At 52.4% G+C, this 17708-nt stretch overlaps 1 long non-coding RNA gene across 5 annotated transcripts; it reads left to right on the forward strand.

Annotated features, from left to right (window-relative positions):
* The first annotated feature begins 691 nt into the window (after positions 1-691).
* On the forward strand, positions 692-13793 carry LOC112443824 (uncharacterized). 5 transcript variants are annotated; one of them, XR_009492508.1, is made up of 4 exons: positions 692-4935; positions 5154-8760; positions 9300-12690; positions 13587-13793. It is a non-coding gene; the product is annotated as an uncharacterized lncRNA (long non-coding RNA). The 5 variants fall into 5 exon arrangements; XR_009492507.1 differs by having other exon boundaries at positions 693-6969; positions 8632-8760; positions 13587-13788; XR_009492509.1 differs by having other exon boundaries at positions 693-6041; positions 8632-8760; positions 13587-13788.
* Positions 13794-17708: the final 3915 nt, after the last annotated feature.

A 17708-nucleotide genomic window follows, 5' to 3' on the forward strand; every position in this document is an offset into this window, starting at 1 on the left:
GGGCCAGACCAGGGGCCCCGGGGCAGAGGTGGGCTGGAGAAGAGCCCTGGACCTGCAGGGGCACCAGCTGGGCTGGGGGCAAAGAGCAGACGACTGCTGTTAGAAAGGCAGGGGTGACAGAGGCATGAGCCAGGGGAACGGCGGGGAGGGAACGAGATTCCAGAGACAGAGCCCTTAGGCTTGGAGTGAGGAGGGGGCACGTAGGACTTGCAGGTGTTTGCTAGCCCAGGAACGTGGCTGCTCGGGGAGCTGCCTTCAGCGTGGGAGGGGACGCAGGGCGGAGCCCGTCTGAGGCGGGAAAGGCCATGTCTGGTGGAGAAGGCTGGGTGCAAGCATGCCAAGAGAGAGATGAGAGAGACGGGCATCCGGTCCCGGAGCTTGGCAGAGTTCCGGCCTGTGCCGTGCAGCCCTCCAGGCACCCGCCTAGCGTGAGGCTGTCTCCAGGGACAAAAGAACGGTGTCTCTGGCTACCAGGAAACAGGAGAAGGAAGAGGGAGGTGTGAAAAGCAGCCTTTGCTTTCTTCTGGGCCGCCTTTCAGGCCCGGCGCTGGGCCTGGGCATCTAGGAGGTCTCCTTGGCTAGCCCTCCCTGCTGCCACCCCGAACTTGGTCCACACAGCCTTCTGGCTCCTGGCTCCACATGGGGAAACTGGTTGAGAGGCTTTGAGGCTAGTGAGGTGGGGTGGGGGGTGGGGTGGGGTGGGAAACAGCAGCCTCTTGGTTGATCAAGGGATTTGTAGAGGGCAAGCAGCTCCCACCCATCTCTGGAGGCCTGTGCCCCCCACAACGTGGGCTTTTCGCAGGAGGTCACACCCGCCAAAGCTCTGACTCATCACAGACACGCTCACTCTGGTTGGGGAGGCAAGGATAGCTTTCCATGCTGTGACTTAACCATCAGGGGGACTCCAGAAAATTCCCACCCCTAGTCTATGGGGTCACACAGAGTGGGACGACTGAAGTGACTTAGCAGCAGTAGCAGCAGCAGCTTCCTTAGAGCCAGGTGGAGGCGGTGATCTGGGGTCCATCCCGGGGCACTGCTGTGAGTCTGCCCAGCAAGTTCCGTCTTTCAGAAAATGAGGGACTTTTGACTCTTTGCAAGGCTTGGTGGGTAGAGCCCATGAAGTCCAGTCTCAATGACTCAGATGCCGAGAGGGGAGACGGGGTGGGATTAGTCAACCGATGGCAAGGTGAAACTGAGTGCTGCCGCTGGGAGCGCCTGTCCTGAGAAGTCCCTGCTGCCCAGGCTTGAGAGCTTGTATTCCAGTGGGCAGTCTTCTTTCCTCTGGAACCAGCCTGAGGGGCTTGTTAAGAACCCTGCACATGAGCGCAAGTGTGGGAAGGAGGAGACACAGCTGCCCCACGACAAACGATGGGCTTCATGGGATGAAGTGAACCAAGAGAGACAAGGACCTCTCGGGCCAAACACAGATGGAGACAGAAAAGGAGCCCAGGATGGAAAACGGGGTGCCCAGGGCCGAAGCTGGAAGACTTGAGGAGCTGGGGAGGGGACGAACTGCTTTAGTTCCTCACTGGTATAAACAGTGATAGGAAACATTCTCTCATAATCATTCGCTGAACAAATATTTATGGGCCGCATTCAAGGACCCATCTGTGAATAAGACAGGCAAGCCCCTACCTGCCTAGACCTGAGGGTCCAGCTGGGAGGGTCAGGGACAAAATGAATATTATTGAGAGAAGCAGCTTAGGCAGGGAGCCCAGGTCCCTTGAAGAAGGTGAACATTCTTGCTCATGCTTCCCTCATACAACAGTGTATCTTGCCCCAAAACTGGCCTTGCTTTAGGTCCGGAGCTGATAATTACACAGGGAGACAATGTCTTACTATGTTAATGGTTATAATTGTAACATATCTTGCCTGGGAACTTGTTTCTCTAGACTTGTACCTCTAATTGCACAGCAACAGTATATCCAGCCCAGAGTCCTTGCCCAGAACCTGTGCTCCCTGGCTCACCTTGTGTTGAAGTTATCTTGGGATTTATGCCTTGGGAAAGGGTCTGGTGGAGCTCTCCCAACCTTGAGGTATTTTTTTCTGGGATCAGACAAGATCGGGAGCCTTCAGGCTGATATGGGCGGAGACTTGAGGTATTCTTTTCGTCTATTCTCAGCAGCCAGTTGAGAAGTCTAGAGGCCCGCTTAAACTCGTGAGGGTGGGTACTCTCCTACCCACTTCCAGTGCCTTTTGCCGACGGCTTTCTCTATCGTTTTCTTTAAACTTTGTTACACAAAGCTCTGAGCAACTGAGACCCATGTCTTTTGAATACTGGAGTGAAGTTTTCTCCTTTGGAGGCCATGAATACCGGCACCATCCACCGTAAGCTATCGTTATGTCTGATGGCTATGTGTGGATCAAAAGAACTACAGCCAAAGCCCAGCAGGGCAGGGCAGAGGCGGCGGACAGTTCCTCCTGGGGTCAGAGCCTCCCTGGCTCTTGAGGAGGAGGGGGCTGTGTGGGGTGCGGGGGTTGGGAGCAGTCTGGGCAAAGGAAACAGGGAGCATCCCTCAGCTGCTGCAGGGTCCCTGGGAGGTCAACAGTCAGGTCTCCCCTGTGTCTAAGGTTTTCACAGAAGCGAGGGTGGTGTTCCCATTGGGAAGCCAAGGCCTCCGGAAGGAGAGGGTGAAGAGGGCGATATGGACAGGAGGTCAGGGTCCTCTTCTCTGCTGCTCATCATCTGTGAAGTGGGAAGGCTCTGAGGATTAGAGGGGACTATCTAGACTCTGCCTAGGTGCTAGCTAGAGGCTAACTAGGAGCCTGCCTGACCTGTTGGTGCATGTAGTTGGTCTCAGCGGTGCCCAGCTGCTCTAGGGGCGGGGCTGGCAGAAGAAATCTGATGAGATGACTTGGCGGAGGTGAGGGTTTGGCCAAGACAATGGGCCATGAGGCAGGCCCAGCAGCCAGACGCAGAGAGGACCAGAGTGAGATCAGGAGCCCTGATCAAGGGAGGAGGAAGGACCCAGGGGTGGAGTGGACGTGCCACTTTCTGGTGGAGCAGAATCAGCAAGTGGGAGAGGCCAGGTGTGGCAGGGGGTGTGACCACCACGCCCAGCCCGGAAAGAGGTGACCCACGCCGTCTCCTCCCTTCCAGAACACAGGCACGTGGATCTGCTCCAGCATGGCAGTCAGAACCTCTGGGCCTCAAAACTGTGTATCTAAACATATTCAGCTTCATAGCGCATGAAATTTGGGGGGAAATTAATCTTTCATTTGCTTAAACTCTCATAAAAGAAGATATTCACAGAGTTTTATGAATAACCAGAAATTCTCTCAAAGCTCTTTGTGTTTTGATGGGGAAGAGCATTGACTAACATTAATTTAGTGTATACCGTATGCTCTCTCCCCACTGTGGGTAGCAGCATCCTGTTCCTCACCCACACCCCTCTCAGTTCTAGACCACGCCAAGGAGCACAGGATAGGACCCAGGGATGGAGGCACAGCACCGGCAGCCTCCCCTTCTGACAGCCTCCCCTTCTGACAGCCTTCTGAACCCTGAGTTGAGCCAGGAGGTGGGAGGAGGAGGTACCCGGAGGCACAGGTTTTAACTGCTGGAGGTCGGGGGAGGCCAAAGGGCAGTGGGTGCCCCAGGGAGCCTCCCCACAGTTACACAGGAGGCGGGGTCGGGGGGGCGGGGTTGGGGGCAGCAGCTGAAGGGTGGAACCTGAGTGCGTGGGGATGGGCTGGACCTTTCCGGGCTCTGCAGGGATGGGAATCCCAGGGCTAAGGACAGCGCTCTGGGCCCTGTATGGCCCTCCCGGTACTTCCCAGCCCCTGAGCCCAGCACAAAGGTGACTTCTTGGCAGTGAGTAAGTGGCAGCCCCCGCACCCCCACCCTCAACCCCGGCTTGGCAGCTCTTCCTAACAGGGCCCTTCCCTCAGGGCCTCACTAGCCTCCACTGTGAAATGGGGAGAAACTCCTCTCAGAGGAACTCAGTTCAGTTCAGTGGCTCAGTCGTGTCCGACTCTGCGACCCCATGAATCTCAGCACGCCAGGCCTCCCTGTCCATCACCAATTCCCGGAGTCCACCCAAACCCATGTCCATCGAGTCAATCATGCCATCCAGCCATCTCATCCTCTGTCGTCCCTTTCTCCTCCTGCCCCCAATCCCTCCCAGCATCAGGGTCTTTTCCAATGAATCAACTCTTCTCATGAGGTGGCCAAAGTATTGGAGTTTCAGCGTCAGCATCAGCCCTTCCAAAGAAATCCCAGGACTGATCTGCTTTAGGATGGACTGGTTGGATCTCCTTGCAGTCCAAGGGACTCTCAAGAGTCTTCTCCAACACCACAGTTCAAAAGCATCAATTCTTCGGTGCTCAGCTTTCTTCACAGTCCAACTCTCACATCCATACATGACCACTGGAAAAACCATAGCCTTGACTAGATGGACCTTTGTTGGCAAAGTAATATCTCTGCTTTTGAATATGCTATCTAGGTTGGTCATAACTTTCCTTCCAAGGAGTAAGCATCTTTTAATTTCATGGCTGCAATCACCATCTGCAGTGATTTTGGAGCCCCAAAAAATAAAGTCTGACACTGTTTCCACTGTTTCCCTATTTATTTCCCATGAAGTGATGGGACCAGATGCCATGATCTTCATTTTCTGAATGTTGAGCTTTAAGCCAACTTTTTCACTCTCCTCTTTCACTTTCATGAATAGGCTTTTTAGTTCCTCTTCAATTTCTGCCATAAGGGTGGTGTCATCTGCATATCTGAGGTTATTGATATTTCTCCCAGCAATCTTGATTCCAGCTTGTGCTTCTTCCAGCCCAGCGTTTCTCATGATGTACTCTGCATAAAAGTTAAATAAGCAGGGTGACAATATATAGCCTTGATGTACTCCTTTTCCTATTTGGAACCAGTCTAGGTGAGGGAAAAAACATGACTGGGCATTTCCAACTCCAAGCAAAATGCTTGACACAAAACAGGTACTCTTGGAACCCTGAACCTTCACGTGGGCTCCCTAACCTCCCTGGTCCACCTGGCTCCCCGCCCAGCCCACGCTTCTGGTCGCACCTAACTGCCAGCCTCACTCAGACACCCCCTGCCCTCTTTGACCTCTGCTGCTAGTCAGTCTGAAATGCCCTTGATGCCGTCCCTGACCTTGCCGCATGCCACCCTCCCACACTTGGTTTCTCCGTCTAAGGCCCATGGCTCCTTCCCGATCTCCTCCCTGCCCCACCACGGGAGCGTCCTGGGGGCCGTGTGGCCAGCTCCTGCCACGTCTCAGCCGTGCACCCCTGTGCTGTTGGAGGAGGCTGCCCAGCTCCAAGGTGAGAATGCTGAGTCCCGGGCCTGGAAGCAGGGAGAGGCTTGGTGGCCGGTCCGGGCTCCCCAGACTCCTGGATTCTGAGCCACTTCTGCACATCCCCCAGTAGCAGCAATGGTGGGGCATGAGCTGGCAGCAGCTATGGCCGGGAGCCCTTGCCCTCCTCACCAACGTCCATCGTCCTGACGCATGGTGTCCCTCAGCCACCCTGGGACAGTTGCCAGGCCAGGGTTCCAGGAAGGGCCTCAAAGGGATGAGCTTGCCCCTGCCCTGCCTGAAGGCACACAAGCCACGGCTGCTGCCTCTGCCCACTTGGCAGAAGGCACGCTGTGCGACTGGCTCCAGATGCCATGGCACCATCCAGAACCAGGCCGAGACCACCAGGCCGCATGAAGGCAAGAGGGAACATGCCTCTTTCATGTAAGCCAGCACTGCTTCTGTGCAGGCCAACCTGATTCTGACATGGCCCCTGCCTGCCTCCCTTCCCTCCACCGACACTGTCACTGAAGAGAGCAGGGGCAGGACGGGAAGCTGTGAGAGACGATTTAGAAAGGGCAGGGGTGCCCAGGAGAGAGGCAGCAGGGGTGGAAGGGGCAAGGAGGACAGAGCCTGGGGAGGATTTGTCAGTGCAGCGGGGCCCCGTTGAACTCAGCTGAGGAAACACTACATGTACACGGGCCCGAACGCTGAGGATGTAACTCGAAGAAGGCCTTGCACTGCAGTGCCCAGGGCACAGCCCCCCAGCAGGCTTAGCTGGCTTAGCAGGTAAATATCTAACAGCCAGTTCTCCAAGCTGTAGCATCTGCAGATTTCCCTGGTCTAAATCCTCCACCATGTCAATGCTAAACCTTGAATAAGTCCCTGAAAGCTGAATGGGGTGAGCTCCCCTACCCCCGTTGGCTCTCAGGGGCGACTCCAGCGTACCACTGCCAGGGCTTCCTGTCACAGGTCCCCAGTCCAGCCACAAGCCTTGGCCCTGAGTGCACAGGTGGCTTGGCCTGGGTTTGGCCCCTGGGAAAGTAGAGACCGGGCCCCTGAGCCTTCCCACTGCACCTTAACCCTGGCAGGTCAGCCATGGCCGCTGTGTAGAGAGGAATTGGGGGACAGTCAGCTACAGAGCACCCCCTTGAGGTGCCCACTCCCCCTGGCTTCTGCCACGGCCACCCACCCCTGCTAATCCTTTTCCTGTTCGGCCACAGAGTTCCCTCACCTCCTCATAGTCAGAAGGGACTCTTCCCCAACATATGGGGCACAGAGCTCACTCACCCTCCCAGGCTCTCTGGCCCGCCCCCACACAGTGCTGGGCAGCTGTCTTCTTCCTGGCCTCGCCTCCCCTCACCCCTGTGGCCCTGCTGCGGACTTCCTGCCTGTCCCCAACGATGCTTTCACAGACACTTGCTGAAAGCTGCTCCAGGAGGACTGCAGTTCTGTCGGCTCTCTGGGGGCTGCCACAAACTGCTGTCTTCAAGAGAGGGCGGATCATCCCCTCCAGCCTCCCTGCCTGACTCTGCCATCCCAGCCCCACGCCATCCACACACCAGCTACTCCACCTCCAGACAGCTCAGAGCCAGCCCCCGTCAGCCAGCGACCTGGGGGGACTGAGGCTTCCCGGGCCCTGGTGGGACACGGATCTAGACCCCCAGGCCCCAGGCCCCAAGGCGCCAGCTCTGCAGGGGAGTCGCTTAATGACCTTGTGAGCAGTAATTACACCCCAGGGCCCACTCTTAATAACCACGTATTCTCCCTGTCAATGTGCCTTAATTGAAAATGAGTAGGCGATACAAGTTGCTGTGAAGTTGGCTGGCAAGCCCTTAACGTGATATTAATTGTAGTAATTAGTAGTCACTTTGTGTTGGAGTCATCTATAAATAGGGGGTCCATTAGTTTAGCAAAAGAGCATGATTTAAAATGCAAATAAAAGCCCAATTAGACAGATAAATCACTCGTCTTTCCCAGCAAATTATCATCTTGTGGGAAGGTGGGGACAGCAGTCACTCTGAGAATGCATTGGTCAGTTCAGGGACTCTGGAGTTTGATAGCACGCAAGCAACCCATCTGGGACACTGTCCCTTTAAGCAGGTTTGCCCAGGCTCCCTCAGGAGGCTGTCACTCTTGGGGTGTCCCCCCACCAGGCTCTTAATGGCTGTGATTGGTGGTCAGGCCCCCAAGTAGCTCCTCCCCCACCTGCTGATTGGTTCCCTCTGGCAACGTGGGTGTACTTTTTAAAGAAACAGTAGCACAGTGCACATTTGGTGCTGGGAGAATGGACCTGGGGTATGGGAGGAATCCCCTCGTTGGATGCAGTTCCTCACAGTCCAGAGTGAACCCATGGATACTGTGTATTATTCTGCGATACAAGAGTTTAAAAAAAAGTAGCACAACACTGTTCTGGGGGTGGACTATTTACTCTCCACTTCCTACAGCCTTCCACAAAAAACACTTATGGCAATTGTTGAAATCACACACACACACACACACACACACACACACACACACACACAGGCTTTGGGCAAACACTGGAGGTGGAAATGACTGGAAGTAGTAGGTGGCAACTGAGGAGGCATTAAGAGGGCTCAGCTTCATGGTCAAGGAGACTGTCTAGTTCTGCTTTCATTTGATTAGCACCAGTTCCCAATCCCTTCTCCCAGGATGGTATTTCCAGCCTCACATTTAGAGAGGCCTTTAAGATGTGCCCAGGAACCTGGGTGCTGGTCCTTCCCTCTCAGGTCACTGGAGCTGCCAGAGACCTGGTGTTCAAAGCCCCATCTTGAGTACTTCACAGCCCCATTTTCACCTGCCAACCTCCCACCCCTATCCTAGAAGCCACCACTGCTTTATGGACTATTGAGGCTGGCTCTCCCACACTATTTGCATTTTAATGAAAGCTAAAGCCATTATAAGATAAAGTAGCCATTCCCAAACCCAGATAAGGATCAGAATTGTTCATTCCAGCAGTTTTTTCTGTCATCCAAGAATGAGGAGAATGTGGGCAATTTGAGAGTGTTAGCCTGTATTTTAATTGATCTTCTATTATTCTTTTATGACACAGGGCTTGCAACAGGTGGTAGTACTTGTGATTTTTAATGTCCTATTTGACAGAATAGAATATTGGCAACCATATGTGGATCCTCAAAATAGGTGTTTTTGGAAAATTTTGCCAGTGTATCAAATCCAAATGTCTGGGAGATGCTGAGCTAAAAGACTGGATTAGGGGCTTGGGGCCAGATGAGTCAGAATGTGTGTGTGTGTGTGTGTGTGTGTGTGTGTGCGCGCGCACGCATGCACATGTGCTGGTGTGGGGGCACTGGTGAAATAGGGAGGTTTATCAGCAGAGATTTCCTTCTCTCTGAAATAGCCCAGGACTACAACTAGACCATGGATAAGAAACTAGGAGGTGGCCCAGGCACTGTCTCGTCCGATCTCCTTATATCACAGATGAGGAAACCGAGGCCCAAGGAGGCAGAATAACTGGCCAAGCGACATGGTAAGTCAGTGGCCCAGGCTCTGGCCATCATACACTGAGGGTACCTCCTGCTATCCCCACATGCACCTTATTACTGGGTTGGCCCCTAAAGCAAACATCAGAGTGGGCGTCATAGGATAGGCAGGGTCCGTCTTGGCCTGCTATCTAGTTCTTCCTTAGCAGGGACCATTTGTTAACTTCCGGAAAGTCAAAAACAGCCCTACTGACCATCAGTCAAGAAGTTTCCAAAGGAACCAAGACCATGATCAGGGAGCACCCAGACAAGGCCACGGGGCCAGGCTCTTAGAGGGACAGCTGTACTCCCTATTTTAACTCTCCCACCTCCCAGATAAAAACTAAGACCCCAGCATGAATAGCCTCCCTTCTAGGCAGTGCCAGCCCCAGATTAGCCTCTGCTTCCCCAACTTCTCCTCCAAATCACTCAGCACCAACCTCTAAGACGCCCCTCTCAGAACTCTTCCCTCCAGACACTCTGGGGAATCTTTGGTAGGTATGTTCTCCTTTGCTGCAGCAAACTAAGCCTAAATGTTTTGTTACAGGTGTGTTCCTGGTGGTATTTGATTGCTGGGCTTTGAACATCCCACAGATATTTGATCCACCATACTGCAGGCAATGTAGTGAAGAAAAGCAACAAACTCTGAAACAGTGTGACTTAAGGATACACATATGATCAATGGAAAAGAATTGAGAGTCCAGAAGTAAAATCGTGTCCCTGGTCAAGTGGTTTCAACAAGGGTAAAAGGACCATTCAATGGGGGGAAAGAATAGTATTTTCAACAAGCAGTGATGGGATAACTGGAGAGCCATATGCAAAGTACAAAGCTGGGCCCTCACCCAACATCATTAAGTCACGTCAGTAACGTGAAATGGAACAAAGAACTAAACATAAAAGCTAAAACTATAAAGTTCTCGGAAGGGAACCGGGAATAGATCTTCATAATGTCAGATTTGACGATGGATTCTTAGCTGTGACACCTAAAGCACAAGTAACAAAAGGGAGAATGAATTGGACGTCATGACAAGGGTAAAACGTGCGTGCTTCAGAAGACACTATCGAGAAGGCGAGAAGACAAGCCCCAAAACAGGGCAAAGTATTTCCAAATCAGGCCTCCAGAGAGGACTGGTATCTAAAAGAACTCTTACAGGATTTCCCCGGTGGGCCAGTGGTTGGGAGTCTGCCTGCCAATGAGGGGGATGTGGGTTCAATTGCTGGTCCGGAAGGACCCCAGTGCCTTGGAACAACTGAGCCGGTGCTCCATGACAAGAGAAGCCACTGCAACGAGAAGCCCACACACTGCAACTAGAGGGTAACCCCTGCTTGCCATAGTTAGACAAAACCCGTGCACAGCAACGAAGACTTGGCACAGCAAAAAGGTTTTTTAAACTCTTATAACTCATTAATTAAAAGAGACAAACCAGTTTAAAAATGGATAAAAGATCTGAATAGAAATTTTTCCAAGGAAGATATATAATAGCTAATAAACACATTAAAAAGACACTTGACATCCTTAGTCATCAGGAAATGCAAATCAAAACTACAGTAAGATATCATGTCGCACCCACTAGGAGAGTTATCATCTAAAACTCAGATAACAAGTGTTGGTGAGGATGTGGAGAGACTAAACCCTCAGACATTTGTTCTGGGAACGTGAAATGGTACAGCCGCTTTGGAAAGCAGTCGAGCATAAAGAGCTAAACATAGTCGCCTTGTGACCCAGCAGTTCCACTCCCAGGTATATGAGAGAAATGAAAGCATACATCCACATAAAAACTTGCATATGAATATTTATAGCAGCATTATTCACACTAGCCAAAAGGTGGGGGGAAAATGTCCGATGAATGGATAAACAAAATGTAGTGTCCATACAATGGAATCACGTTCAGCCATAAGAAGGACTGAAGTACTGTTGCATGCTACAACATGGATGAAACTTAAAAACACCATGTTAAAAAGTGAGGGAAGTCAAGCACAAAATACCACATATTGTGACTCATGACATGTCCAGAGTAGGGAAATCTATAATAAAGACAAAGATTAGTGACTTGCAGGGGAGGGGGCTGAGTAAAGGGTTCAGTTCAGTTCAGTCACGCAGTCGTGTCCGACTCTTTGCGACCCCATGAATCGCAGCACGCCAGGCCTCCCTGTCCATCACCAATTCCTGGAGTCCACCCAGACTCACGTCCATCGAGTCAGTGATGCACTCCAGCCATCTCATCCTCTGTCATCATCATCTCCTCCTGCGCTCAATCCCTCCCAGCATCAGAGTCTTTTCCAATGAGTCAACTCTTTGCATGAGGTGGCCAAAGAACTGGAGTTTCAGCTTTAGCATCATTCCTTCCAAAGAAATCCCAGGGCTGATCTCCTTCAGAATGGACTGGTTGGATCTCCTTGCAGTCCAAGGGACTCTCCAGAGTCTTCTCCAACACCACACAGTCAAGAGCATCAATTCTTCGGTGCTCAGCTTTCTTCACAGTCCAACTCTCACATCCATACATGACCACAGGAAAAACCATAGCCTTGACTAGACGAACCTTTGTTGTCAAAGTAATGTCTCTGCTTTTGAATATGCTGTCTAGGTTGGTCATAACTTTCCTTCCAAGGAGTAAGGGGTCTTTTAATTTCATGGCTGCAGTCACCATCTGCAGTGATTTTGGATCCCCCAAAAATAAAGTCTGACACTGTTTCCACTGTTTCCCCATCTATTTCCCATAAAGTGATGGTTAGGAGGTGGTAACTGAAGGGTATGGGGCTTTACGAGGTGTTATAAAATTGAGTTGTTGTGGGGGACTTCCCTGGTGATCCAGCAGTTAAGACTGCACTTCCAGTACAAGGGGCATAGGTTCAGTTCCCAGTCAGAGAACTAAGACCCCACATGCCGCATGGCCAAATTTAAAAAACTGGTGATGGTTGAACTTATCTGTGAATATACTAATTCAATAAACTATGAGTAGGTTTATGGTGTATAAATTATATCTCAAATATTTTAAAACAAAATGGACTCAGCCCTTCCTTATGCAGGCTCCTTTCTATAGAAGAAAGTCTGCAGGAAGCACAGTGCCCCACAGACGGAAAGTTCCCACGTGACACAGGCCCATGAGGGAGATGCAGCATGAGCCATGAGACACGGCAAAGACGACTGGGGAATAGGTGTTAGCGAAGGCTGCTCTGGGGAAGTGACTTTTTAAAATATCTTATTTTACAGCTTTACTGAGATATATTAAATTCAAATGTGCAAGTCAATGATATTTAGTAAATTTACAATGTCATGCAACCATCACTATAATCCAGTTATGAAACACTTTCATCCACCTGATAAGATTCTTTAATCCTATATACAGTTAGTCCTATTCCACTAGCTGGACTAACCACTGATCAACTTTCTGTTCCTTTAGATTTGCCTTTTCTGGAGATTTTATATAAATGGAATCGCAATGTATGATCTCACATGTCTGGCTTCTTTCACTTGGCGTGTTTTGAAGGTCCACGTTGTAGCATGTAGCAGTAGTTTTGTGCATAGTACTCAATGGGATGGACAGACCTATTGTGTCCATTCATTCCACAGGTGATGGATACTTAGGTTGCTTCCAGTTGGGGGCTATTATGAATGAAGCAGCTATGAACACTTCACAGCTAGCCTTCACGTGGATGTGTATTTCCATTTCTCGGGTAGCTTCCTAGGAGTGGAACTGCTGGGCCACGTGGCACATGTAACCTTCTAAAAAACTGCCACACTGTTTTCCAAAATCTCACCATTTTACAGTCTGTAGGGAAGTGACATTGAAGCTGAGACCTCACAGATGAGACGGAGCTGGCCTTGCAAGAAGGAGGGAGCATACAGCTGCGGTGCAGACAGGGCCCGGCAGCACATGTGAAGGCAGGGGATGTAAAAACTTACCTGGACAGAGCAGCTGGTTCCCTCCGGGAATCGGGTAAGATTCTTTGTTAAGCTCCCTTTGAGAATATGAAAATGCATCTGTCTTAGAACAAGGCCCCAAGGGTAGGATGGTGTATATGCTGAGTGTGTGGTGAACACAAGAGAATAGGACTGTGTGTGACACGCCGGAGGTCGGCCACTTAGGGCACAGCTGGAGGAGATGGCGCCAACTTTGGAGCAAGGCCAACTTTGGTTCAAATCCAGCTCAGCCTCTGGGATGTTGGGCATGTGTCCTAGCCTCCCCGAGCCTCAGGCTCCTCTGCTGAAGCTTCACCCTGTCACAGGAGGTTCTGAGCACTAGTAATAACGTGTGTCAAGAACCTGCTGGAAGGGGCCAGATGTGCAGCAGGTGTGCAGATGGGGGGGGAGGTGGGGGTGGGGGGGTGGGAGGGGGAATCTTCCCAACAGTTCAGTGCAGCTGAAGTGAGGGAGGTGGCTGCAACTCTTATCTACCTAGGAGGCAGTGAGAAACAGCTGGAGGACTCCAAAGCTGGCCAGGGTGGGAGGCTCTGGTGGCAATGCAGAGAAGGGGAAGACAGGAGGGGACAAGTCATTCAGAGGTGACTGCCAGATGAGATTACAAGAGGCTGATGGAGGCAGAGGTAGAGAATGCTAAGTGGGTGGAGGAATGCCTTGGTGACGGGATTAGGGTGGCTGGGGATGAGATGGAGGAGTCCAGCATGTCTCCAGCTGTCTAGTTTGAGCTGGGAGAGGACTGACAGCTGGGATGTGCAGCAGGGTATGTGCCCATCCACAATACTTCCCAACCTTACTTGCTGTTGGATGCGGTCATATGACCAAGTCTTGCTAATGGGGTATAAGTGGGTAGTATCATTTCCAAGTGTCTATAGCGAAAAAGGTGTGACTGCCATCATTCTTCCCTCCCGACAGTTGGAATGCAGCTGCAATGTCTGGCACTCCAGCAGCAACTTTGGATCATGATATTGTGGAGAACTTGGGACTGGAAATCACACACAGTTAACAACAAGAAAGAAGAAAGTTTGGGGCTATCTACATTGCCCAACTTCAAGGAGCACCCTTTATGTTGTATACTATGGTAAATAAAATACAGAATACAATAAGAAAGATATCCCCCAAATTTGCAAAGCAGCACCCTGGGGCCTGGGCCACTGATTCTAGAGTGCCAAATCAGCCTCAACCGTCTACCTCTGATCATCATGCAAATAAGAGAGAAACAACCTACAGTGTGAGCAACTGCTATTTGAGGATTTTCTGTTATCTGCAGCTGAATCTACCCGTAACATCCCAGGTCTAAAACTTAGCCTATGTCTTCCTTTCCTCTGCCCAAATCCATTTGTGCCCAGGATGAGCAATTATTGATTCCTTTCAGGAGAAGCCCCACTTTACCCTTGACGGTGACCCCACAAGACAACCCACGGAAGTGGCATGGCCAGGATTCCCCCAAAGTCCACCAAAGTCTGACTTAAGTCTCTCTTGGGCTTATCCTGTGTTTGATGATCTATGGCCAATCATCCAAATCTTAGTAGCTTCAAACTTCAGTTGACCCCCCACAGTTTTTCTGGGCATTGCCAACTTAGGATCCCCCAGGGGGCTGTGGTCAGATGGTGGCTGGGGCAAGGAGTCCTCTGAAATTGCAATAGGGCTGGGTGTCCAAAGTGCCTCCCTCATACAGTGGGCAGGCGGTGAGGGCTGGGAGCTGAATTGAGGCTGCCGCCGGGGCCTCTCCAAGCATGGAGGCGGGATTCCAAGGAGTGTCCCAGGAGTGAGCACCCCAGGATACTAGGCAGGAGACGTGAGTCTTCTCATGCTCCAGCCTTGAAAGCCATATGGCGTCACTTCTACCATGTGGCTGGGGCCAGCCCAAGTTCAAGGGCAAGGGGTTACCCAGGGTGCAAATACCAGGAGGTGTGGTGTCACAGAGGTAGGAGTCTGGAGCTTGGAGGGAGGCTGGACCAGAGACACGGCTTGGGCACCGGCAGCAGCATGTACGTGCTAACCAAAAGCCAGGGAATGGACTTTTGTGCACTCTGGAGTGTGCACATGGTGTGTGGGTGTATGTGGTGTGTGCTTTGTGCTAGGTGCAGTGTGTGAAGTGGGTCTATGTGCCTGTACATGGTTGGGAGCTGGAGGCTGGCAGAGAATAACTGGGATTCGATGGAATCATGTGTCTTTACATTAGCTTTGAGGGGTTGGGTTCCCTTTTCTGCTGCCTCCCACTTTCTCCCTGGAGCGCCTCCGCCACCTTCAGAGTCACCGGGCTGCTGTCAGGCAGCCCCCATGCCCCCTCACTCCACAGCAGGCCCAGGCGGAGGCTGCCCAGTGAGGCAGGCAAGGCTTGTGAGGCCCTGCCTGCCAGCAGCCCCCAGAGGACACCATTCTTGTCACCAAAGGCCTCTGAGGATGGTGAAGGGGTGCTGTCCACCGACCCAGGCCCTTGGGTCTGATATATGCAAAGGTCACTCAGCCAAAAGTCTGGAGTTCTGGGTTCCGCTCCAGCCATGTGACTGTGGGGACATCGTGTGCATTCTCTGAGCCAAATAAAACAACTGAACGAGAGCCCTGAGGTTCCATTCGGGGTCCCGGGACTGCAGGCAGCTCCACACAGCCTCTCTCATACCCTCTCTCCCCCAAGTCTCAGCTGAAACCTGGAAGGGGCCGCAGAGGCAAGACAGCACCTAAGTTCCAGAGGTCATCTCAGGCAGCCCCCTGCCTGCGTTCCAGCAACATCTCCAGCAACATCTCCGTCTGAGCCCCAGGCCCTCATCAGTCAGAGGAGCCCAGCGGCTGCAGGGGAGGAAGCAGAGGGGGAGTTAATCTTCCCTGGAATATTAATGGCCCCATCAGGAGTACTGGGGACAAGCAGAGCAGCAATCTGCCTTTATTAAGGAGGCGGGTGCCAGCTGGAGTTCAGGGTTCCCGAGAGACAGAAGTGGGGAGAGCAGAGGCAGGTGGGGAGCCCTGAGGGTGGAGCAGCCAGTGGAGGGGCGCCCCACTGCCCCTGGGCCTCAGAGCCCCTCCCACCCCCTATCCCTCCCCTCTCCTGCCCCCTCCTCCAGGAAGCCTTCCAGCAGTCATGCTTGGCTGGTTCTCTGAGACCACCTCCATTCATTTGGACTGTGCTTGTTACCCAGATGGACTGCCCTCCCTGTAACTGTCCAGCCTGGTGGGTCCCAGGCTTGCCGCACACTACGTAAAGTCTCCAGGTGACTGGAGATTTTTGGGCTTCCCAGGCAGTGCTAGTGGTAAATAATCTGCCTGCCAATGCAGGAGACACGGGAGACATGGGTTCGATTCCTGGGTCCAGAAGATCCCCTGGAGGAGGGAATGGCAACCCACTCCAGTATTTTTGCATGGAGAGTCCCATGGAGAGAGAAGCCTGGCAGGCTGCAGTCCATGGGGTCACACAGAGTCGGGCATGACTGAAGGGACTTAGCACGCACGGGGACTTTTAGCGATCCTGATGGCCTCTTCACACCGGAGATCGTCATTTCAGTAGTCAGGAGCAGGCCTTGGTGTGGCTGTTAATGTGGTATCAGTTTCTGGGTGCTTGCAGTATGCCTCCCAGATGAGACACCCAGCCTGACCTAGGGGAGCCTCTCAGCTCTACCAGCACCCCGCTGCTGCTCCAGAGAGTGCTAACACTTACCTGTGCTCACTGTAGGTCAGATGCAGTTCTATGTGTTTGACACACTCACTGGCTCCTCACAACCACCCAGGGACCCCTGTTATGTTCCAGTATATATGGGGAAACTGAGGAACAGAGAAGTTAAGTAACTTGCCCAAGGTCACACAAACAGGTGCTAAGTCACTTCACTCATGTCCGACTCTGTGCGACCCCAGAGATGGCAGCCTACCAGGCTTCCCCGTCCCTGCGATTCTCCAGGCAAGAACACTGGAGTGGGTTGCCATTTCCTTCTCCAATGCGTGAAAGTGAAAAGTGAAAATGAAGTCGCTCAGTCATGTCCGACCCTCAGCGACCCCATGGACTGCAGCCTTCCAGGCTCCTCCACCCATGGGATTTTCCAGGCAAGAGTACTGGAGTGGGGTGAGCTGGGCTCTGAACCACTCAGTCTGGAGCCTACAAAAGGGACCTAATGAAGAGAAAGGCTCAAGATGCAGGTCCTCTGGGATGAGACAAGAGGACATTACAGCCAGGTCACCAGGAACTGGGCCTTTTTCTGGGAACAGATGCAACAGACCCAAGTTGGGTGCCAGGGACAGGTGGGGTCAGAGGGCGTAGGGCATTGAAAGCAAGCCCACGCAAGCCTGATCAAGGCCTATGCAGTTCAAAGAGCTTCCTTTCCACCAGTCACCTTGAGGCCCTCCAAGGCCTGTTGCAAAGCCCACATTACTAATGGGGAAACCAAGGCTGGGGGTGGGGGGAAAGGGGCCAGACCAACTTCTCAAGCTGGCTCGGGTAGGGGTTGGTGTGGACCCACATGTGAGAAAGTGCACTGCTCAAGGGCTTCCTCCTTGACCGGGTGCATGTGGGCCCCAGGGTGTCAGGTGTGCAGGTCTGCAGGTGTTGGGCGGCGCATGCATGCCCTGAGCCCACCTGGATGCCTGGCCCACACGCCACTCCAGGCCCCAAGGGAAGGAAAGCAGTGCTTTGACTCCATAGGTTCCCCTCCATTGGTTCCCCCATGAATAAGCCAACACGGGGAGGAAGCATCAGCTAGCCAGCACTCACTCCACTTACTAAAGCCACCACCAGGACAGGCTTCTGAAGCCGAGATTAACCATCGGCCTCATGACTGGAAGCAATATGTATTTTACCTGCCCCTGCCCACCCTTTCGGAGAAGGTGATGGCACCCCACTCTAGTACTCTTGCCTGGAAAATCCCATGGATGGAGGAGCCTGGTGGGCTGCAGTCCATGGGGTTGCTAAGAGTTGAACACAACTGAGCGACTTCACTTTCACTTTTCACTTTCCTGCACTGGAGAAGGAAATGGCAACCCACTCCAGTGTTCTTGCCTGGAGAATCCCAGGGACGGGGAGCCTGGTGGGCTGCCGTCTATGGGGTCGCACAG

Source organism: Bos taurus, chromosome 23 (genome assembly GCF_002263795.3).
Source record: "Bos taurus isolate L1 Dominette 01449 registration number 42190680 breed Hereford chromosome 23, ARS-UCD2.0, whole genome shotgun sequence".
Lineage (NCBI taxonomy): Eukaryota > Metazoa > Chordata > Mammalia > Artiodactyla > Bovidae > Bos > Bos taurus.